Source organism: Protopterus annectens, chromosome 6.part0 (assembly GCF_019279795.1).
Source record: "Protopterus annectens isolate FY-2018-M chromosome 6.part0, PAN1.0, whole genome shotgun sequence".
NCBI lineage: Eukaryota > Metazoa > Chordata > Ceratodontiformes > Protopteridae > Protopterus > Protopterus annectens.
This window is the reverse complement of record NC_056737.1, coordinates 949,810,376-949,835,536: the sequence shown is the minus strand read 5'-3', so window position 1 is coordinate 949,835,536 and position 25,161 is coordinate 949,810,376.

Sequence of the window (25,161 nt, the reverse complement as noted above, 5' to 3'; positions counted from 1 at the left end):
AGATTATGCAATTGTTTCTGATAGGAAACAGTAATCAAATGTTTTGAATGCATGTAAGAATCAAGTGTAGGCCAGGTTGCCCTGATTTCTAGAGTGGTTGATAGTGTTAATGAAGTTAAGTAGTACAGTATTTGCACTTAGTGCTGTGGTTTGGCAGGAACCTATACTGAGTTAGAAAGAGATTATTATGTGAAAATTGCTAAAGGAGTTGGGTATGAACACATTTTTCAAGAATTTTGGGGAGTGTAGGAAGGATGGCAGTGGATCTTTGATTAATTAGTCACAAGATGGGTTGCCAACTGGCTCATGAACAGAACCCACATGGTAAGAGTTGCGGGAGCTAGGTCTGACTCTAAACCGGTTAAAAGTGACGTTCCCCAGGGCTCAGTCCTAGGACTCCTCCTGTTCAGCATATGCTTCTCAGAGGTACAGGCAAGCACAGGAGGTCTATGGCTGACCATGTTCGCAGACAACTGAAACTAGGGGCTATAATTGACTCTCCAGCTGACACAGACATCCTCCAAAAGGGTCTCACTGAAACAGATACCTAGTGTCAAAACCATGGCCTCAAGCTAAATGCCAAAATGTGCATAGTCATCCCCTTTGGAAAAAACAAAGTACCCACAAACTACCACATAGGTGGTAGCCCCCTAAATATGGAAGATGTAATAAGGGATCTGGAGACCCAAGTAGATAGTAATCTCTCCTTTGATAATCACATTGCCAAAGTGGTTAGAAAATCCTTCTATGTGGCCCACCTAATCACAAAAGAGTTTGCATCCAGATCAAAAGAGGTCATTGTGCTCCTCTATGCATCACTCATCAGACCTATCATAGAGTACAACACCCCATTTGGGATGTACCTTACAAGACACCTGCAACAGCTGGAAAGACCACAGAAGTACCTCACCAAGAGGATCACTGGCCTTAAACAGATGCCCTATGCAGCTCAACTGAAGAAATTCCAGCTGTACTCAGTTGCATACCACCTACTCAGAGGTGATCTATGCCTGACATACAAGGCCATGTCCAACCCAGAATTTATGGGCATGCTCCATCTAAAGAAAACCATATCCCCTCAAGCCACATGCTCTAGGGATCTAAACCTCACCACAACAATAAACAGGACGTGCTGGAGGGATAGATTCCTGTCCCAGAGACTTCCCATGCTCTAGAAAAAGATTCCAATCTACATTAGGCAGAGCTAGGCGCTAACACTCTTCAAGAGAAACCTTGATGAGCGGATGGTAAATAGAAAGTTTACCCTGGGGATCACGTCAATGGCTCTGCTGGACAGAGACACAGGGATTACTATTACTACTGGATTATATTACTTCATTAAATGGGAATTGTTTAATGTAGTCATGTGAAATGCAGTGAACTGTGTGGTTAACTGACAACTTCATTCTGAAGAGTTGATTCAGCATTGCGGCACTGATACTTAGAAATGATATACAACCACGTACAGCTTTGACTCACATAAATCATCATTTTGGATCCATCCTGGATTGGAACATTAAGTATTGTTTGGTATTGACAGTCCTCATTGCCCATGCATGAGCACATACCATTGCTAATATCAGTACCGTTCATTAAGGTTTAAATTCCCTCATCATAACCTGATGATCGATTAATGATTCATTGTCCATCCTGTGTTTCACAAATGTGTGTGTCTCATATACACAAGACAGGTAGGTACATGTCACTCTCTGTTATGTAGTATACATTAATGACAGCATAGCTGACATAAGTCAGCAGTGTGTTTTTATTATTGATCCTAGCATTGCACTTACTCCATCATATCAACAAATATGGATTTGCACAAAACATTTAGTATTACAATATCTTCTCTGACACAGAATGAGAAGCTAATCCTATCGACATGACACTGTTACAGTGTAAAAATCAGATTTCTGTGGTGGTGCTTGCATAGCTAGATAGGGGTTCTAATATCACAGCAGTCAATATGTGTGTGTGTGTGTGTGTGTGTGTGTGTGTGTGTGTGTGTGTGTGTGTGTGTGTGTGTGTGTGTGTGTGTGTGTGTGTATGGAGTTTTGTAAATATGACCTTTAGTACTGATGGCCTCAATAAAGCAGTAGCCTGGAATTAATTTTACACTGCAGGGTGAGTCCTTATCAGTGTTAGACCATTTTCCCAACATCATCTTTTCTGCAACATTACGCTGATTGCAACCTCTATAAAGTGTAGTCCCACACTTTAAAAGTCAGACTTCTGCAGTGGTGCTTGCATTAAGTACTATGTCCTTTAAATTGCATAAATAGGTTCAAAAGTCACAGTGGTAAACTTGTGTGTGTTTATGGAGTTGTGTAAATATGACCTTAAGTACTGATGGCCTTGATAAAGCAGCAGACTGAAATTAATTTTATACTGCAAGATGTGTCCACATCAATGTCAGACTCTTTTCCCAACATCATCGGCTCAGCAACATAACTCTGATGTCATCCTCTAGAAAGTGCACTCTCACAGTGTAAAAGTCAGACTTTTGCACTGGTGCTTGTGTTAAGTACTGTGTCCTCTAGCTTGCATAGTTATATAGCTAGGGGGTTCTATTCTCACAGCAGTCAACTTGTGTGTGGAGTTGTATAAATATGACATTAAGTAGTGATGGCCTCAAGTAAAGCAGTAGACTGGAATTAATGCATACTGCAAGGTGTGTCCACATTAAAGACATACCCTTCTCCCATGCTCTTCTCTGCAACCCGACACTGTTGTCATCTTCTGTAAAATGCACACTAACACTATAACCATCTGACTTCAGTGGTGGTGCATGTGTTAAGTACTGTGTTCTCTAGACTGCATAGGTAGGGGCTTCTAATTTCACAGCAGTTAATGTGTGTGTGTGTGTGTGTGTGTGTGTGTGTGTGTGTGTGTGTGTGTGTGTGTGTGTGTGTGGATTGTGTAAATATGACAATAACTACTGCTGGCCTCAACATAATAGTAGCCTGGAGTAAAGTTTACAGTGCAGAGTGAGTCCACATCAATGTCAGATCCTTCCCCACCATAATTTTCTTGGCAATGCAATGCTGATGTCATCCTCTATCAGGTGTACTCTCATGCTGTTGAAGTAAAACTTTTGCAGTGGCACTTGTGTTATGTGTGGTGTCTTCTAGATTGCATAGCTAGATAAGTGGGGGTTTAATCTCACAACAATCAACTTGTGTTTGTGATGGTGAGGCCATTGTATCACTGGAGGATTAGTGCAACAGGTGTGCTCATTTGACTTCCACTCATGAGAAACATTTACATGGTCAGATCAATCCCAAGTCCCCTTTTCATTTTGCCACAAATGCATAATGTCTGCAACTCACTGAGGAGGTCATCATTTCAACAATGTACTCTCACACCATTAAAGTCAAACTTCTGCTGTGGCTAATGCATATAATGCGCTTGTGTGTAAATTGTGTCAGTTGATGCACAGGGAGTTCAAATACAGCAGTTAGACTCTCCTGATTGCATACATGTGAATATAAATGGCTGCAGGAGTGCATTACACCTCTTAGTGTTTACAACATTTAGAAGGCCACATAGCTGGAAAATTAATTTTGCACACACATTTCCTTGGCATGACCTAGCTGATGTCATCTGTTCAAAGATGCAGTGTGGCTTACATGCAGTGCAATCAGATTTCTCTTGTGGCACATGCATATAATACACATGTGTAGTTTGTGTCAGTTGATAGGTAGGGACTTCAAATACAGCAGTGAGGCTCTCTTGATTGTGTCTGTGTGAATATAAATACTACATCTCTTAGCACTGATGCAATTTAGAAGACCACATAGCTGTAAAAGTCATTTTTACACTCACATTTGCATGACATAGCTGGTGTCATCCTTTCCAAGATCCTGTGTGGCTCACATGCAGTCAGGCTTCTCCTGTGGTGTGTGCGCATAATACACTTGTGTGTAGATTTTGTCAGTTGATAGGTAGGGAGTTTGAATGCAGGAATGACTATTGTCTGTTCTTTCTCTTACTGTGCAGGACAGGCTGCAAATACATATATGAGGTATATCTACACAGTGTGCTTGTGCTGTGCAACCACATTTTAGTGGAAACATCAAGGTAATACACAGTGGTGATATCATCCATTGAAATGTGCAGTGCCACAGTCATCAAGTAAATCTGTGGTTGCACTTGTGTTTCAGCAACCTTTCATAAGCCTGTGATGTTAGTGATATAGCCCAAATCATGATGTCACTGTTTACAGCCAGTGTACATGTTGTTAACAGTGTTGTTCCCCTCATATGCGGTGTTCATGTATAGATCGTGTTTCTTGTTACAAGAGTTTATTCTACATTTCCATTAGAAAGGCTGTATTGAAGACCGATGCTGTCATTTGAATAGATTGTCATTCTATCACAGGTATAGTGAAGCTCTTCCTCAGTACTGAGAACATGATACAATGTAATGTGTGTTGTTGTCTAAGTAAGGCATGAATTCTAATACAGAATTATGTCCACATTGGACATAATTGTTGTTCTACTGTCACAGTGACAACAGCAGTGGGCTACAGGTGTGTTTTGGTATACCCAGCATCAGGCAATGTTGTCTGACATTCAGCAAGATTCTTTCTGAGTAATTACAATAATGCATATTCCTTGTTTTATATACATGATGTAATGCTTTCACACATAACCACACATATGACAATTTATGATGTACTTATACTATGGCACATTCATTGATTCCACTATGGTGTTGATTTTCTCACCACTTAAGCAAGTGTTCATAAACAGCACTGAGTCACTCTAAGCATTTGTGTCCTTCACTGTTTTGCATGACAAACATCCCCTCCCCATTATACTTTGTATGTGTAGAGTAGCGGAGGCCTCCCCATCAATTTTAGCAGATAAAAGCTTTGGGCAAATAAAGTACAACTGATTGAATAACTTCACATAGGTGGAGTTCAACAGCTGTGATATTTCCACTGTGGTGAATGTGATAAATAGCCATGTTGTTATTTAGAGGAATTGTACAGCTTGATGTTTAGTTTTAGCATAGGGTTTCATTTTGTGTGAATGTACTGACATCACATAAAAAAACATTACATCTTGTTAGTTTTATCCCTTAATAAGTTGCATGAACACTTGTAAATGTAGCTTTGCATTTCAGGGCAGTAAATGTTTGTTCTGCCAATGTAATGATGAGGGTGCTACTTTGGCACATGCATTGAGTCTCATGGTGTACAAGAGTGTGCTCCAGTTCTTGCGTGGTATGTGCACAGACATACAGACAAACCTTCCTTAACCACAGAACATTGATATAGGACTGATCACAAATGTGTTCACATGAACATGCTCATTTAGTTGTCATCATTCTGACATGCTGATATGACATTCATTATCAGGGATCCTTTCTTAATTCACATATTCGTTTCAGGTGTTTGTGACATAACCCATTGCTACCTCCTGTGGCAGAGGAAAACAATACACTTCTCTGAGGAATACACTGTATTATAGTGTGGTGCTTGCATATGTTCTTATCAGTCTGCACAGTAATTGTGTCAGGCAGGAATGCCTCATGCAAGGGTATCATGTAAGTCACACTCTGCTCTCGCATTTGTAACACCACACACATACCTACATATGGGATGCATAACCATTAGAGCACCGAAGTGCATAATTTCCTTCAAGGGTTATCCTTCCAGTACGTGTGTTAGGCCTGTTTCTGTGGTGCACACAGTTAATACACAGGTCAGAGTTAATATTGATGGGATGAGTTTAATTCTTGCAAATGGAGATTGTGGTTTCTGAACTATTACTATTTTCAAACATTAATATATTAACAGAATGCATGCTGTATAAATATCCCATAATGAATATACTGTCCTTGTGAATTGTCATCTCACCTTTAAATGCCAATGACATTCATATGTCATGTCATTCCCCTCTATTACAATGTTAGTTTGTGCAACTGTCACATTCTATAATATTATGTCTGCTTTTATCTACCTATAGCAACTGTGACCACCATTAATTAGTGTGACATGTATTGCAAAGTTTTATTACTAAAAAATTGTCTTTGTGACATAAGCACATTCCTATCAGTTATCTATTTTGAATATTTACTCTCCCTTTTAACACATTTATACATACATCTCTTTGATTTCTGTGCACATTGTCCACAGTGCACTTTTCCTGTCTGGTAATGCATGTATTGTAGCTACCCTTGCTGTTTCCCCTTCCCCCTTACTTATTTCTGTATTCATAAGTATGATTTATGTGCACAGTACACTCAGTAAACATTCCTTGCCTATGTAAAGCTTGCATTATTTGTCTAATGTAGCTCTCCATGGTCTCCACACAAGCAAGGTTAACAGGTTTGCTCATAGGTAACCTTGTTTGTTTACTGTGTGTGCTGGTGCTGTTCAGCACGTTTTCCTGGCCACAAACATTGCTGCTGGCCATGAAACCTTGTTTGTATTCATGTAAGCTTCGTGACCCGCATGTATATGCAATCAGTGCTGCTGCTTATTGTGCTAACACTTAAACATCGTGAAGGTGCTGCTGCTTATTGTGCTAACACTTAAACATCGTGAAGGTGCTGCTGCTTATTGTGCTAACACTTAAACATCGTATAGGCTTCATGTGAAGCTTACACTACTGCTCATGAATCCCAGCCGATATCTTTTGATTGTTGAGGTTGAAACTGATATGATCAAGATGTTGGGTGAGTTAGAGGCAGAAATGGTTCTTGAAGGTACTTATCACAGTATGAAGGAAAAGGTGTATTCCAGATGACTGGAGAATAAACATCCTAATGTCATTGCACAAAAACAATGAAAACTTAGGTAATCCAGAGGGCTCAAGTAAAGTCTGGTATTCCACCTGTGACGCAGAGGGTGACAGGGCTTACAAGAAACAGAGTGCAAAGGATTAGTACAGATAAAATAACTTTAGCTAACAGATCTAGAAGACTCTGTGGGCTGAATAAAGACACCTTGTTAAAGCTTTAAGTAATTTATTCAGTTACGTAGGTAGATGCTTGAGTATTCTTGTTCTAATATCCTCCATCTACCTACCTAATTGAATAAACTATTTAAAACTTCAACAAGATGTCTTTATTCTTCCCACAGGGAGGATATCAGAGAAAGTGAGTCTCCTAGATGTGATAGCTAAAGTAATTTTATCTGGACTAATCCTTTGTACTTTATACAAAACAGTGGGGGCATTCACAACTGTAAGTGGTACAGAGGTATCAAATTCCTGCCATACAGCATGAAAGTGCTGGAGAAGGTGATTGAGAAACGAACATACAGAGTACTAGAAAGCAAGACTGGAGCAGTTTATATTCAGATCAGGATGCAGCACAACTGACCTGATGTTTGTAGTGAGGCAGATAAGCTAGAAATGTTGAAAAAGTTTTATTAGGTATTCCTAGACTTAGCAAAAGCATATGTCACAAGAAATCTGATTTAGACAATCATGTGATTGCTGAAATTCCTGGAAACACTTGTAGAATTAGTGCAGACTGTGGACAAGGATCCACTTACACAAGATCGGACAGTGTTCAGACTCACAAAGTGGTTTTAAGTGGAAGTGGGTGTACATCATGATTCAGATATGAGCCCCCTGCTGTTCATACTGTTGATGGACTACATGAGCAAACAGGTTGGTGGGGGGGGGGGGCAGATCAACAAAGCTGCTCTATGCAGACAATGTAGCATTATAGACAATTTCTGAACAGGAACTTCAGAAAAAAGCTAGGAGAATGGAATGAAAAACTGAAAGCACATGCAATGACATGAAGTACTGACAAGCAGACCTCTCAACTGTACATATTTTCACAGAATGTCCAGATTTTTGCTTCATATTTTGGGTCCACGTCTCATAAAATTGTGGTTTTCTGGCAAATCATAGATAGTTGAAGTCAAAAAATTATGACAGACATTTAAAGTTCAGACTTCATACCCTTCAGAAAATTCATGCTATTAAAAAACTGTTGTTCAATCGATTTTCTAAGTTTCTAGGAGCAGTATTTCAAAATGTCCCTATTTTTTAACCTTTGTCCCCCATTATTAATGGCTTTGTCCAGAATTCTTGCTCTAAGAAGTTGAGAGGTATGCTGACAGGTTGCCATGGCAACACATGGGGGAATAAAATGAAGCTAAGCATTGAGATGGATGGGAAAATAGTGGAATGGGTTAACAGCTTCAGGAGTCTGGGAGAGGTGGTTGGGGAAAAGAGAAGTCTGAATGAGGAAGTAAAGATAGTGTATGACAGAAGAATGCCAAAGAAATTGAAGTGAGGTTCACAAAACATCAGTGTGACAAGTTCTTATGTGGCACAGAAACATGGGCAGTGAAGGCAGAGTACTTGAGGAAGCTTGAGGTGATAGGCTGAAATGCCTTAGACAGGTGGTAGGATGTACCCTGTAGAACAGATAAAAAATGAGGATATCAGGGCAGAATCCAAAGTAGCCCCATTTTCACAGAGCATCAACGAGAACATGTTACAATGGTTCAGTGATGCACAGGAAACTTAAGACAATGTAAAGAGCATTTGAGAGAGAGAGCTGGTATAACAGTTAAGGTCTTTGTCTCCCATGCGCAAGGTACAAGTCTCAAGCCTGACCTCTGGTCATACGTTTCAACTGCTTAGTTCAAGAAATCTGGGCAAAGCCTGAGAAAATGGGGGGGGGGGCAAATATTGCACTTGTAAACTTAGAAATTTGCTAGAGTAATAGGTTTTGTGTTACCATACATTTTCTGAAGGGTTTGCATTCTGCAAAAGGGGCAAAGGCCCAAAAGTAAGGACAGATTTTTAAATATTGTGCTTATAAATTTAAAAATTTGCTAGAGGAATAGGTTTGTGTTATCATGCAATTTCTGAGGGGGTTGAAGTCTGAAACTCAAATGCATGTTATTATTTAGTGACTTCATTCCTCAGATCATCTCACTGATTTGCCAGAAAACCACAAATTTTATGAGGAATAGACCAAAGATAAGAGGCAAAAATCTGGGCATTCTGCAAAAGGGGCAAAGGCCCAAAAGTAAGGACAGATTTTTAAATATTGTGCTTATAAACTTTGAAATTTGCTAGAGTAAAATGTTTTGTGTTACCATGCATTTTCTGCAGGGTTTGAAGTCTGAAACTCAAATGCATGTTATTATTTAGTGACTTTATTCATCAGATCATCTTACTGATTTGCAAGAAAACCACAAATTTTATGAGGAATAGACCAAAGATAAGAGGCAAAAATCTGTTCATTCTGCAAAAATCTGGACAGTTGAGAGGTATGCCTACGGTCAATGCCTGTTTGGACTTTGCATGCTCTCCCTGTGTCTCTGTCAGTTTCTTCCCACCTCCAAAAAATATAAAGAGAGTTACCAACCCAAAATCACCAATGAATGGAGATGTGGGCAGCAGCACAGTCTCTACATGGTGTCCTACAGAGGAAAGAGTTGTACAGAGAAACCAATTTTTATGCATCTTCTGTTGTGAGCAGTATACCACTCGACGATGGGAAATATGGCTCTAGGTTATTCGGTTATGTTGACTAATGTCACCAAATAGGCATGAGTATTTATCAGTGATAAGTGAGTTGAGGACCCCTCCTACTCCGACCTATGGCAGGGACCCATGCTAACGGTTGGAGCAGTGTTTGTGCACCTACTGGCCATACACTATCCAGTTGCCCTTTCTAGATTACATGGGATAACTCTGTTGAGTGAAAGCTGGGCATAAAACAAATCAATCGGTCAAACATGAACTCAGAATTGATGCACAGGTTCACAGACAGGACACAGTTTGGAAATGGATGACATGATGGTACAGAGAAGACTAGACATCTTATGTATCCAAGAGACAAGATGGAAGGACAGTGCAGCAAAGCATCTTGGCTTGGGATCCAGAGTCTATTACTCAGGAGAAGGACAGGCTAGAAATGGTTCAGAAATTGTGGTGAGAGAGAGATAGAGGCTTCAGAAGGCAGTGAGTGATGTCATCAGAATTAGTGACAGACTCATAGCAACCAGACTTCAGCCTAATGAGCCTATGCCCAACAGTAGGGTCATGATAGTGAGGAAAAGAATGGATTCATACAGCAATTACAGGACATACTAGATAAAACAGGACAGTATGAATTAGTGTTAAAAATGGGCAACTTGAATGCGCATATCAGGACAGAATATGAGTACTGCCTGGGTCCACATTGGTAGGGCAATAGGAATAAAGAAGGAGTGGCCATTCTAGTCTTCTGTTTGGCAAATGGCTTGACAGTAGCCAGCACATGGTTCAGAAAGAAAGAGAGACAGTCACAAGATCACAGACAAGAGTGGCCAACATGCAACTCATGTAGACTTCCTCCTAGTAAGGAAAGGTCAGTGGGATAGAATCATCAGTTACAAAGTCATCCCTAGTGAAAGAGTTGGCCCACAGTACAAATGACTAGTTGCCATAGTCAGCTGCAAACAGTGGTCAGAGAAGGCTCTAAAGTCAAAAGAGACCAGACTGAAGACCTGGAAGTTGACTGGAGAGAGAAGTACAACAGTTAAAGGAGTTCTCAGGGTTCTAGCAGCTCAAGAACAGGAGGAAATAGGTGGAGTTGACCACCATATTGCCTCCATTGTAGGTCAAGCTTTCTCCTTGGCCCACCTCATTAGTAAGAGTATCTCATCCAGGGACAAGGAAGTCATAACATCTCTGTATTCTTCCCTTATAAGACCCTTATTGAGTACAATGCCCCTTTCAGCATGTACCTTCCAAAGCACATGGAGAAGCTGGATAGACCATAGAGGTTCCTCACTAGGATAATCCAGGGCCTCAAACATCTACCCTACACAGATGGGCTAAAAGCCCTGTCCCTCTACTCAGTCTCATACAGATGCATCAGAAGTGACTGCTGTCTGGCATACAAAGCAGTCTCAGACCCCGCCCTGATGGGACTGCTGCATATCCACAAGTCAAGCTCCACTTGAGTAACCCGCATGCATGACCTCAACCTGGTCTGTGATATCAATAGGACTTGCTGCCAGGACAGATTTGTGTCCCAGAGACTCCCTCTCCATGTCAAACAGAGTACCTCATTAACTATTTTTAAGTGCAACCTGGATAACTGGATGGGAACAGAAAATACACCCCTGGGAGTCCATCTGTGTCCCTGCTGAACAGGGGCAAAAGGTGCTGACTTGTTGGAACATGGGCTAAATTCCTGGCTTGGCTTGTAAGGTCCTCAAGACCAATAGCACAGTGACTTCCTATGATCCTATGATCTTATGATCTTAAGAATGGCGGTGCCTCAATACAGCATGTGTGAGGACTACAAAACAGATACGTGTCCGAGCCAGCTAAGGAATAAGGTAAACTGGTAGTGGAATGCAGAAGTCCAGGAACTCATCAACAGAAAGGAGTGAGGTAAAAGTAGGAGACAGGAAAAAAAACAGATCAAGCTTTGTTGGCTAACAAAGAAGCTAAGAAAGGAGTTGCAATAGCAAAGAACAGGGCATTGGAGGCACTGTACCAGCTTCTGAAAAGTGACTCAGCAGGTGGCATAAAGAAACTATATCAGGCTGCAAGGCAAAGACAGAAAGATAAAGAAGATATTCAAAGGTTCATAGGTTCATAGGGTTAGTACTAGACTATCGGTCCTAGGGCCTATATAAGCCTAGCCATAACAATTCCCTGGTTATTTTTTCCCACGATATTTACTTCCCTGGACCCCTATCTAGCAGGATGACTGATGTGATCCCAGGGTGAATTTCCTATCTCCCATCCAATCATCAAGGTTCCTTTTGAAGAGGGCCAAAGAGGCACACTGCTTGACATGTATGGGTAGTCTACTCCAGAGTCTAGGGAGTCTCTGGGTCAGGAACCTATTACTCCAGCAGGTTTTGCACATTGTGAGGACAAGGTTTAGATTCCTGGAGTGTGTGGCTCTGAGGGATTGGGATTTCTTTAAGTGTAGCATGTCCAACAGCTCTGGGTTTGACATGGCCTTGATTGTTAAGCAGAGATTGCCTCTGAGTAGACGATATGTGACAGAGTATAGCTGGAGTTTTTTTAGATGGTCAGCATAGGGCATCTGCTTTAGGCCTGTGATTCTTTTAGTGAGGTATTTCTGCAGCCTTTCCAGTTGTTGCAGATGTCTTGAGAGGTACATAACAAATGAGGCATTGTATTCTATAATGAGTCTAATGAGGGATGAGTACAGTGAGACTATGACCTCCTTTTTTCTGGATGAAAAGCCCTTAGTGATGAGGTGTGCCACATAGAAGGATTTCCTGGTGGCGATGTGGTTATCGAAGGTGAGACCACTGTCCACCAGTGTCCCTAAGTCTCTTATCATACTTTCAGTGTTTGGTGTACTGCCACCTATGTGGTAATTCACGGGTACATGTTTTTTCACAAAGGGGATAACTATATGTTTCTTGGCATTGAGCTTGAGCCCATGGCTCTGGCAACAAGCTTCTGTTTCTGTAAGGCCCTTTTGTAGAATATCCGCATCATTTGGGAATTCAATAAAGGCTCCCAGTTTGCAGTCATCTGCGAACTTTGTTAGCCAGAATCCCTTAGTGTTGGCCTGTACTTCAGAGAAGTAGATGTCAAACAGAGTGGTTCTAGGACTGAACCCTGAGGTACTCCACTTCTCACTTGTCTGGAGCTGGATTTGGAGTCGGCTACTTTTACAGTGTGGTTTCTGTCAGTAAGCCAGTTTGCAACCCATCGAGTGATGTAGGGATTAATGCCCAGCTTAGTAAGTTTATCTATGATTCCAGAGTGGGGGATGGTGTCAAAGGCCTTGGTGAGGTCCAGATAGGCTGTGTGGACCACATTACCCTCGTCCACAGCTCTGGAGACTGATTTGAAGAAGTCAATCAGGTTCAGGAGACAAGAGCAGCCTTTCACAAACCCAAACTGGGTGGGATCCAGTGTTTGAAAGTTGCCAATATTTTTGTTTATAAGTTCCATGATAATACATTCCATGGCCTTGCAGATCAGGCTCATCAGACTGATGATGTGGTAATTCCCAGGATCCAAGGTGGATCCTCCCTTGTGGAGTGGGATAACTGTAGCTGTGTGCCACTCAGTGGGCACGTAGCCTGATGTGAGGCTATGATTAAACATGACACTTAGGTGAGGTGCCAATTCATTTTGAAGTTCATGTATTACACAGCCCAGGATGTCGTCTGGTCCCATGGATGCTGTATTCTTAGCTTTGGAGAGTGTGGTTTTTACCTGTGTGGCCGTTATTACCAGAATTTGGCAATCTTTTGGTATTGAGATGGGCCCTTTAGGGGGTGAGAGGGGGGTGACATTTGCACTGAATCGATCTTCCAGGATATTGGCAATATCCTTGGGATCAGTATATTTAATGTCATTTTGTTGTAGCTCAGAGCAGATCTGAGCATTGCCATTTAGATTCTTGACATAGCTATAGAATGCCTTGTGGTTGTCTTTGGAATCTTTGGCAGTTTTATTTTCATAACTAGCTTTGGAGGATTTTATGAGGGATCTCAACTTCTTACTGAGGCTGGTAAGGGAGTTTTTTGCATCCTGGGATTTTCCTCTTTTCTGCAACAGTTTCTTCCTTTTGTTGTAAAGTTTGTTTATGGCAGGGGACCACCAGATTGGCTTCCTTTTTTGGAAGAGAGCATCTTGGTTTTATTTGAGATGGCGCGATTTATGCACAAGTGTATGTACTCATACAGTGCCTTAGTGTAGGATTCGGCAGTCGAACTTTCAGTTCCCGTCTGCATGGGTGTCATGAAGTTTGTCACTTCTGACTTGAGTAGCATGAAGTTGGCTTTGGAGAAGTTTTTTACAGAGGTTTCCTTACTGGGGGTGGGGGAGGGATGTGGATGTCAAGGGTGATTATCTTATGGTCAGACCTGACCAACAAGGGGGTGACCATAGGTGTATAGCATCAATTTCCCATTTTGGTAATGACCAGGTCTAGGATATTGGAGCCCATGGTGGGACTATGGATTAGTTGATCCAGGACATTGGAATTTATGAATTCCAAGAACCACTGGGCAAATGTGTTGGTACATGAGTAGTTTTCCCAGTTAATGGCAGAGTAGGTGAAATCACCCAGTATTAGGGTGTTTGGTTGTATCTTAATATTTTCCAGTATGTTTAGAAAGGTGTAGAGATAATCTTGGGGCATGGTAGGGGATCTGTAGCAAGCTACAATTTGGATTGCAGTCTTACCTAGTGTGAGTTGCACTTGGAGAATTTCAGGTGCATTGTGTTGGGCAACTAGTCTGGTGGTGTGAATATCCTTGGTGAATATGGACACTCCTCCACCTTTAGTGTTTCTGTCCTGGTTTGTTGGGCTGAAAAGTGTTGTAAGAGTTGTAGCCTGGTATTGCAGGGGTGCTCTCTGGAGCCTTGAACCAGGTCTCAGTTACTGCACAGATATCAATTTTCTCCATTTTTAGGAGTGCCTTGAGAGAGTGCATTTTGAGGTTTAGACTTCTAGCATTGAGTAGCATTACCTTCAGAGGTTGCATGCTTGTACCTGTTACAGTGGTGGCTTTGTTCTTTGAACCTTGCCTAAAAAAGGCACTATAGGGATTGCAAGAGCCTTAGCCAGTAACTTGAATCCCAGGGGTGACAGGTGCAGACCATCTCTGGCAAAGCATCGTGGTCTATCGATCATGTCATCCCAGGCAGACAGATACTGGATCCTCTTTGAATGACACCAGAAGCTTAGCCAATTGTTGAAGTTAATCATTTTGTCCTTATACTGTGGCATCATTCTGGGTGAAGGCAGGATGCTACTCATTGCTAGGGTCATACCTGCCTGGGCCACATGATCCAAGAGCTCTTTCATGTCTCTTTTCATGTAGTCCAGGGAGGTATGTCTCAAGTAATTCACTCCATCATGGACAATGACAGAGTCATATTTGTACTTGTTGTGGAGTGACTTGATTGCATGCATTATGTGGTGGATCCTGGCACCTGACAGGCAGCTGACTGTAATTTTCTCCTTGTTCAGCCTGGTGAGTGGGACATCAGTGTGCCTGACTATAGAGTCACCTATGACTAAAGTGTTGGGTATGTTGTCTTGCCTTAGGGGCTGTTGTTGGGTGGAACACTGATGTTGTGAGCTATGTGACACTTTGGTTGCGATTGGTGTTTGTTTGCATTTCAGCTTCGGAGGTCCTTGTTGCTTGGGCAGGTTACTGTTAAGGGCCTCCGCATATGTCGATTTAGTGTTGCTATGTGACGGTGTTGGTGGTGTGGGTTTAGAAGGGCTATGTGTTGCTTGAGGTGTAGTGCGGGTGTTAATCTTCTCCTCTTGACTGTCTAGCACAATCTTGGGTGGAGAGAGCTTTGCTTCCAGTTTGGCTATGTAAGTGCATCTCTCGCAGGTTGTAGTGTTTGGTGGTAGGAGGAGAGGGTTCATAAGGGATGCCAGCAATAACCTGCTTAACAGTCTACAGGACATCAATGCCAGATGTAAGAAGTACTTCCAGCAGCTTCTGAATGAAGAAAACCCCTTGTAGAAGCTATACTGTCACACACAGCCTACAATAAGAGAAGAAGAGGAGCCCATCCTAGAAGAAGTAAGAATGGCACTATGGAAAATGAAGTCAGGGAAAGAAGCAGGCTCAGATGAGGTCACAGCAGATGTGATAAAGATGCTGGGTGAGATAGGGGAGAAATGGCCCTGATGGTACTTATAGCAGCGTGAAGAGAAAAGAATATCCCAGATGACTGGGGAATAAGCATACTCATTCCTGTGTACAAGAACAAAGGGGGCATTCATAACTGTGGTCAATACAGATGTATCAAACTTCCGTCATATTGCATGAAAGTTCTGGAGAGGGTGGTTGATAGATGGATATGCAGAGTAGTAGAAAATATAATGTGTGATGAGCAGTTTGGATTCAGATCAAGATTCAGCAAAACTGACCCGATATTTGCATTGAGACAGATAGCTGAGCAGAATCATGAGGTGAGGAAAGTGTCCAGCTGGGCATTCCTAGACTTGGAGAAAGCATATGACAAGGTCCCAAGAAAGCTAATTTGGTCAATACTACAATGTTTGAAGTCTTGGATGAAGAAACATTAGACAAATTAGTGCAGGCTATGTACAAGGACCCAAGGACTCAAAGCCAAATAGTATATGGTCTCACAGAATGGTTCTCAGTGGGAGTGGGTGTGCACCAGGGTTCATCTCTGAGCCCACTGCTGTTCATATTGGTGATGGACTACATTAGTAAACAGGTTGGAGGGGACAGATCAACAAAGTTGCTGTATGCAGATGATGTGACATTACAGACAGACTGATCAAGAACTTCAACAAAGGATAGGGGAATGGAATGCAAAACTGGAGGCACATGGGATGAAACTAAGTACAGATAATGCTGGTAATAGTGGTAATGGCAACAAATTGAGGAAATCAGAAGAATGTGAGAATTGGGGTAGAAGGGAAGATAGTGGAACAGGTTGATAGCTTCAGTTATCTGGGAGTGGTAGTTGAGGAGAAGGGAAGTCTGAAATAAGAGGTCAAACCTACAATCAGAGGGGATGCAGCCCACTGGCATAGAGTGTCAGGTATAGTGTATGACAGACAAATGCCAAAGAAGCTGAAAAGTAAGGTGTACAAAACAGTGGTGCAACCAGTACTACTGTATGGTACAGAAACCTGGGCAGTAAAGGCTGATCAGATGAGGTAACTAATAGTGATGGAAATTAAGTGCCTGAGAAGGGTGGTAGGATGCACACTGTGGGACAGAAGAAATGAGGACATAATAGCAGAAGCCAAAGTAGCTCCAATTGCAGAAAAGGTGCAAGAGAACAGATTATGGTGGTTTGGGCACATGTGCAGAAAAGCAGAAGACAATCTGGTGAAGATGATTTGGGACAGACAGGAAGAAGGTAAAAGAAGACAAAAGTAGCCAGGAAAGAGGTCGATGGAAGGTGCGAGAGAAGTTCTGTGAAAGTCAGACATGAGTGTTGAAGACGGCAGGAGTGTAGCATTGAACAGAGAGAGATGGTGGCAGTTAACACGACACCCCAACCTCATGTAGAAAAATGGGATAAATGGCAGTTGATGGTGATGATAACTGGGAGTGATAGGAAGAAGACAGGAGCAAATGAGGACATCCAGCCAAGAGATGAATAGCTTTTGAGTAAGAAAAGACCACTGACAATTAAGCTGATGGTCAAAGAAGATAGGTGAATGGCATTAAATTGAGAAGGGTGGTGACAGTTGATGCAAAATCCGGACCCCATGTAAAAAATGGGAAAAGGGAGGACGATGATGATGACTGGTTCTGAATAAGGTGGGTGTAACTAGCTGATGCCATTATGTCCTGTTGACTCATATGAGAAAACACACATACATGGATAATGGGCCAGAGATGACCGTTGCTGTAATGCGAGTGCTCACTTCACCACCAGGGTTGGAAGTTAGGCCATACAGTAAAAAAGCTGTCATTCCTGGAATGTCAGCAAGAGTATAAAATACCCTCATAACTGTCTGGTTGACAACTCCCCCAAGCAGCTTAATCTCCAATCAAGTCAAGGCTTGATAGTTGGGAGGCACAGGGGATGATCGACAGGCGTCGAGGCAAAAATAATTCAAAGTAAAACTTGTATTCTTAATGTTATGGTTCACAGTGGCTAATATCAGGAATTTAAAAATGCTTTTATAAATGTAAGCATGCTTACAAAAAGTTATTGTTGTTATAATGAAAACCTGTCTTAATAAAAGTACTCATTAATTGAAACTGCCTGTTTTACACCCTGTTTGTGTAACCCTGGGGCATTTTATTTGGAGGGTGGTGATGCCCTCTACACCCACTTGTGATGGTCTTTGAATCCCAGTCCCCTAGCTAAGTATAATGTTCTCCAGGTTTGCATCAACTGTGGGAAAAGGAACCATTCTGATTAGTGGGAACTTAATTCAGATGGTATTTCATTTCTTATGAAGATAAAGAGTTATACATTCTAAACTGAATGAATTTTGCTTCACAGCAGAATGTTTATTTCAGTCCAGAAATTCAGTTTACTCTACTTGCTATACACAGATTAAACATTTTCTTTGCTACAGCCAGCCTGTATCAGATTGTTAGCTGTTTTCCCTCTTCAATGTCAGTGTACTTGAATGAGGTCTGTGTTTTGCTGCTAGCTGCTGACATGATGGTATTATATAAACATGTGTTCCTATACCTCCTCTGCACCCAAAGCTGCAACTGCCAAATGTGTCCTAGCTTGCTGATGAACTGTTAATGAAAACCACACATCGCACTGGCAGCTAGCATGAAACTCAGCAATGCAGAAACATTCACTGTGATGTTTAACCACAGCTCTTCAGAAGTATCACATTTTTAAATTTCACTGTCTGTTATGAATGTGATTTCATAATATATGGGCTCTGATCAAAAGAGATAGGGAGGGGTATATGTTTCCCTGGGAATAAAATCAGAGTAATATAACTTAAGACTCCTAACACCATTATTTCTGTCAGCTGGAAATTTAATTTGGGTAAGTCATTCTGTTGAGTGTACAAATCTATTGTTTTAAGTTAATAAAACTGCAGATTGATTACAATATTGGTCTCAGAAGGCCTCCGTCTGCTAAGGCACACATAAACCAATGCTATCAACAGCTAAAAAAGAAGTAAATGTACAGCTTCTAACATTACTTGGCAGTGTTGCTTCCTAGGAAGTAACTTTAGCTTTTCAGCTGTGCTAACCTGAGTGGTTTTCATCAACAACACTTAATTTAGAATGTCTTCCCCTGTATTTTTGGAAGTTTGACACAATTCTCCTTTTTGTCCTTGTCTTTTTTCGGCTTTTCCCAGTTAGGGTCACCACAGCAGATCACCTGTCTGCTCATGATTGGCAGTGGAGTTTTATAGTGTTGAGGTACCAGCCCAGTGCCCAACTTTCCACAGAAGGCACAAACACATACACCTAGGGCCAATTTAGTGTCCAATCCACCTACAGCATGTCTTTGGGATGTGGGAGGAAACTGGAGCACCTGGAGGAAACCCATGTGACCACAGGGAGGACGTGCAGCCTCTGCACAGAAGGCACCCCAGCTGACAATCAAACTAGAAATCCTTTTGCTGTGAGGTGACAACACTAACCGCTGCACCACCGTGGCCGCCCTTCCTTTTATTATAGAGAAATGTTGTATTTGGGAATAAACAATTTCTGTTACTCATTACCTCATCTGTCTTTAGGTAAAGCATTCTGTGTCTTAAACTTTTGAATGGCTTTGCTGAATTCCTACCTTTAACATTGATAAATAAATTCACAGTTCCTTGGAAAATCAGATGTGATGTTGTATGCCACAATCTTCATTGCATAAAGTGAAGTGCAGCACATTTGAAACTGTATGGTATGCTGTGCTGAATGATAACTTTATGCCTTGGTAACAAAAATGCATGGGTTTCAGACAGGAACAAGACATTCATTACCAGCACTTAGAATATAACAATTATAAAGACTGACTTGAACATAACACAGTAAAGGTATAGAGATAGTAGGAACTGCAAAATATTTGTTATTGCTTAATATGATTTTCAAAAGATTTTTAAGGAATCAAAGCAAGATAACTTGCTAATAATTGTCAGGAAAGGTGCATAGTCCAGCACACATAAATACTTTAGCTTAGCAAGTGTGATATGAATAACTGCAAATTATTAATTTTAAAATTAGTCATTATCATCCAAAGATGAAGAGATTCTGCCATTTTTCTTTTTTAATTCTGCATCAAAGTTATTTGAAGTTAGAGTTGCTTTCTTTTTGTTGGAGTGCCAACCCTACTTATATATGTCAGCATGTGTGATAGGTAGGATGACAAACTGAATGATAGATGACAGACCTGTTTCTGTTTCCTGACGGGCTATACATAATAGTAGACAGATTAAGGTGATAAACCTTGTTGCTCTCACTTGTACAGGATGCACTAATTTATGCTGGGTTTGAAAGCAAAGCTGGAGAGGCCACAATGAAACTAAAACACCATGACGAAAACATATAAGTAGGTTTATGTCAGTGGCTCCTATGACTGTCATACATTGTGCAGAGTCGAACAACTAATATTAAATAAATAAAATAGTTTAAAAAATACTTTGTGTTAGGGTCTGTAGTGTTTTTTTACAAAGACAAATATTTCCTTTTGTTTAGAGAGCTGATAAACAACCTTTTCCTAGAATGTCCCGAATAACTTTATACATATTGAACAACTATGGTGTAAAAGTGATACAGTGCTTAGCTTTGCTGATTCACAGCTCTCCATCTCCAGTTTGGCTCTTGGCTGAGTAGAGTCTGCCTACTCACCCTTTGTCCCTAAGTTTTCATCAGGCACCCCAGTTGCTTTTCATATCAAAAACATCCCTCCTCCACATTGTGCGTGTGAGTGTGTGTGTATGTGTGTCTGTCTGTCTGTCTGTCTGTGAATCTTGCAATAGACTAGCATCTTCCCCACTCTACTTTGTGCCCATGGAGTTTCTGATGAAGTTTGGGTTCCTTTATGAGCTTCAGCTGTATGCAGCTGATGACAGACAATGGAAAGGGACATTTCACTCAAGAAATTTTGAGTGAATTACTGTGTCTGAATAAAATTCAGATAATATGTTGCATTCAATCAGCCACTGGTCAGTCATCTATAGTGTGACAGTTAGAGTATAGTTTTAATAATGTTTTGGGAGATTAGTTGAAACATGTACATCGTTTGTATATAGCAGAGTTCCATGCACTGATTAACATAATATTATTCTTTATTACTTTTATAAATTTTAGTATACAGATAGTATCTAATGAAAAAGTGTGGGGGGCAAATACCTCAGAAATACAATACAATATCTGACACTGCTGTCAGCACAATTGGCAAAATAGACCAGTGAAACATCTCTGTCTGTTAAATAAATACCATTATAAGTCTTTTTTTTTAGGGACTTTGTATTGACAGGTGGGTTATTCTTGCTGATATCAGATATTCATTCCCAAGGATATAGCCACTATTTTAGCAGACAGATTTTGTGCTAACTTTACCCCCTTGCCCACATACCCACATTGTTTACCCCCATATCCCTGAACATTTAGTTCCTCCTGAAAGTACATTGGAGCAAGTCTTAACATCCTTGTCAAAGACTAAACATAATGCTTCCATGGAACCAGACAAAAGTCCAGACTACAGTCTCTTCAGTGCCAAGTCTGCACAATCTGGGATCTCTAGTTAAACTTTTCAAATTCAACCTATCAACAGGGTTTCTGCCTAAAGCATGGTTGAGAGCTTCTGTGACTCTTCTGTTCAAAAGTGACCCCTCTACAGATCCAGGGAATTATACACCCATTGACCTCTCCAGCCTTTTATGCAAAGGCATGGGAATATATCATAGCGAAACTCTTTTCTGCCGATATAGACAACTTAACTGATCTAGAGCCAATCGTTTTAGTTTTGCAATGGGCTCCCTGGTTGTGAAATTGCTGGCACCCTCTCTCAACATAAAATTGCAACTAGTGGGCTCCTACAGGGATAATTTCTGAGCCCTCTCCTGTTTGGCATTTAGTTTGCAGAAATCCAGTCCAATATTCCAGAAGTGTGATGACGGCAACCTGGGCACTGTTATACACTCATCCAATAATCCATAACCAGCTCCAGCAAGCAATGGAATATGCACATACCTGGTGTACTGAAAATGGTCTCAAATTAGATGCCAGAAAGTTCAGAGTAGTAACATTTGGCAAAAAAAGCTGTTCCCACCTAATATGTTATAAGTGGTACTCCACTTCATACTGACACTTGGGTTTTAAGATAAGAGACTTGGTTACTTATGTTAGCAATTTTCTCTCATTCGATCATCATGTTTCCATGATAGTCAGGAAAGCCTTCTGTTTGACCCAGTTAATTTCCATTAATACATCTTCAAGATCCAGAACAGTTATCCTGTTACTGTACTCTCCCATTATCAGATCTATCACTGAATACAATGCTTTTTTGTAAATTGAAAGAAGTTGTGTCTTACCATAATGTTCCATCTGTGTTGTTCATCTTCACCAATCCTTGATGTTGGGTACGGTTCTGAACCCTCGGAAATGACTTGGACGTTATTTTCCAGCTCGCACTCTCCAAACTCTCAAGCCAGGCTCTACCCATAATGACCTTCACAGAGATTACCTCAGATCAAGTTTGCCAGATTGCAAAATATATACAAAAATATCAAATAATTTTTATATATATATATATATATATATATATATATATATATATATATATATATATATATATATATATATATATATATATATATACATGTAAACATACCTACATCTAGACATATATACAGATAAAGATGAGGCCATCTATGGATACTTGATGGGAACTGGATCTGAACTGATGAGGCCTAGGTCAGGGGAAGATGGGGGGGGTATGTCAAGGATTGGTGAAGATGAACAACACAAATGGAGCATTATGGTAAGACATAATTTCTTTATCTGATGTTGTTAATCTTCATCTAATCCTTGATGGTGGGATAGAATCCCCAGCAACTTATGTGCCTTGGGAGGTCTCACAGAAGAATATTCTGAAGCACTATAGAGACAAAGGATGCTTGACTCTCGAGACCTGATTTAATTTGTAATGTGCGATAAAGGTATGGTGAGAAGACCAAGTGGCTGCTGCACAAATGTCATCTACAGAAGCTCCTGCATGAAAAACTGATGATGTGGCAACAGCCCTTGTAGAATGAGCTTTAACTGTTTTGGGAAATTGAAGTCCTTGTGATTGATAGATGAAAGAAATGTAGTCTCTCAATGATTTAGCTAAGGTAACTTTGGTGACTGCACAGCCCATTCTTAAGGAAGAGAATGCCATAAATAATTGGTCAAATACACAGAATTCTTTAGTTTTATGGAAATAAAAATGCAACTGTCTATGAACATCCAGCAAATGAAGAGTGTATTCTCCTTTACTAGTAAAATTAGGGAAAAATGTTGGCAACTGTAAGTTCTGGTTAACGTTGGATTCAGTAACCACTTTTGGAAGAAAGGAGGGATTTGTTCTCAGTTGTACTCTGTCTTTATGAAAAATTAAGTAGGGTGATTTGCATGGTAGGGCCTGTAACTCAGAGATTCTCCATGCAGAGCTGATGGCCACTAGAAATAAGGTCTTCCAAGCCAAAAATTTTAATTGACAAGAAGCAGCTGGTTCAAAAGGGGCTTGAGTTAATGTTTGGAGGACCATAGACAAATCTTATTGAGGAAGTGGTTCTTTAAAGGGGATCTCAGCAAGTTCAAGCATTTCGAGAAGGCTTTAGAAAGTTTATGAGACATTATTGATGAGTCATTGTATCCAGTATGAAAATTAGAGATTGCTGCCAACTGAACTCTTATTGTCGAAGCAGAGGAACCAGATTCAAAGAGGGTATTCAAGAAATCTAAAATGTGCTCAAATGGGGCATTAATGGGATCAAGTCCTTTGTCTAAGGCCCATATAGTAAATCTTTTCCATTTGCATGGGTAATGTTTTCTAGTTGTAGGCTTGTGATGTGCAATAATGATACATTGCATGGGTGATGATAGAGTGGGATGCCTGGCAATTACGGGAATTGGAGAAGCCACACCATCAGCTCGAGATGCTGTAAATTTGGATGAACCATGCCATATGGGTGAGTTAGCAGATCTGGAACTGGATCCAGAGTCCATGTTTCAATAGCAGATGAGGCCAAAGGAAGGGAAACCAAAATTGTTGAGGCCGGAATGGGGAAATGAGGATTATGGTATTCTTCGTCTTTTTGGCTTTCTTCAGAAATTGTGAAGAAGTGGGGGAAAGGCATATAATAGACCGGGAGGCCAATTGTGCAGAAGAGCATCCCTTGGTGACTCCCCCGGTGGGGGGATTTGGGCAAAGTAACTTCTGCATTTGTTGTTTATGGACAGAGCAAAAAGGTTATAGCAAGGTTGGCCCAATCCACAGAAAATTTTGTCCGCCACTACTGGGTTCAGGGACCACTCATGAGGCATGAGAATAGTCCTGCTCAATTTGTCTGCTATCACATTGGAACTTCCTGGAATGTGCATTGCTGAGAGAAAGCAGTTGGAAGAGATCACTCACTGCCAAACTCTGAGTGCCTCTCAACATAGTGGATACAATTTGGTTCCCCTTGTTTGTTTATGTACCAGACTACTGACATATTGTCTGTCTGAATTGCAACTGTGCCTAGAGGGAGAGTATCCTGGAATGCTTGCAACGGTAACAGCACTGTCCTCATCTCTAGAACATTGATGTGCAGGTTGGCCTCCAGCTGGGACCATGTGCCTTGAACTGTCTTTCCCAGATAATGACCCCACCACCACCTTATCTGGGAAGCATCCATGGTCACTATGGCTTGGGGTTGAGGTAGAATAAATGACCCAGGAAAATCTGATCTTAATGAAGCCACCATTTGAGGTCTTGTTTGCAAAGATCGGTGATCAAGATTTGGTAAGACATTGGTTGGTGAATTAGAGAGCATTGCATTGCTAGTAACCATTGTAGTATTCAAATATGAAATCTTGCTAGAGGAACCAGAGTGATTGTGGCAGCCATTGAACCTAAGGTTTGAATAATCAATCTTGCTGGGACTCTGTCATTTTGAGTGATCTGACTGACCAGAGTCCTGATGCTTAGTAGTCTTTCTGGAGGAAGAGAAGCTGTTTCTGAGATAGTGTTTAGGTACGACTCTATGAAATCTAGTCATTGTGTGGGTTGCAGCTTGAATTTCTCGAAGTTTATCGAAAAGCCTAGGGATGTGCAAACAGACATGGTATAGTCTCTTGCCTCTTCTAAGTGATGCCTGGTGGTAGAAGTGAGGAGCCAGCCGTAGAGATATGGGAATACTCAAAAACCTTGTAGTCTGAGATGAGCAGCAACTATTGCCATGCATTTGGTAAACACCCTGAGGGCTGTGTTGAGTCCAAAGGATAGTGTTCTGAAACAATAATGACTGGCTCCTAGCCAGAAAAGTAGAAACCTCCTGGAGCTCTGTTCCATCTTTATGTGGCAATAAGCATCCTTGAGGTCTATCGAGCACATCCAATCGCCTTTCTCTAAGAAGGGAAGTATGGCTTGTACCGAGACCATCCAGAATTTGGTTTGTTTGATTGATTTGTTGAATCAGCTGAGATTCAAAATCAGTTTCCAGTCCCCTGTTTTTTGGGCACTAAAAAGAATCTTGAGTAAACCCAGGATCCTATTT